Genomic DNA, 456 nt, shown 5'->3' with positions numbered 1-456 from the left:
CTTTCCCTACTAGAAAATTAATACATTAATGATCTGACAACAAACCTCGAGTCGAGTCCACTCCTCTCTTTTGAGGCGTCCGGATGCTGTTTTCACTGCATGCAACTCGTGATCAGTGTGTGGTTGTACCAACATATAACATATGATAAACATATCACTGGAGTTGCACATATTTAAGCATATTTAGTTTGCAGGAGTCATTGGGGAACTTCCCTTAGGCACATATGGCCGACTGTGTCTCAAAGTCTTGCTCCTCACTAACAGCTCGAATCAGTTTAAATATCAGAGTAAATAGGGGTAAGCTAACAGTGAATTGATTCAAGATTTTAAAACAGATTCAGAATTATTCAAAATGACAGTTCTATTGGATAAACTGAACGCTGAGTCAGAGATTCAATTGAACTTTTCAAAATGATCTTTAAATTGGAGGGTTAGTTTAAAACTGTATTCAAGTAG

The 456-nt window shown here is 37.1% G+C and overlaps 1 protein-coding gene across 1 annotated transcript in view; it reads right to left on the bottom strand.

The window, feature by feature from the left end:
- Positions 1-456, bottom strand: part of LOC306869969 (CCN family member 1-like) — a 1,026,947-nt gene that overhangs the window by 672,340 nt on the left and 354,151 nt on the right. The gene's annotated exons all lie outside the window — the stretch shown is intronic.

This window comes from Barbus barbus (assembly GCF_936440315.1).
Source record: "Barbus barbus genome assembly, chromosome: 5".
NCBI classification, from domain to species: domain Eukaryota; kingdom Metazoa; phylum Chordata; class Actinopteri; order Cypriniformes; family Cyprinidae; genus Barbus; species Barbus barbus.
Note: the sequence above shows the minus strand (reverse complement) of the source record. Positions and strands in the feature narration are given on the sequence as shown.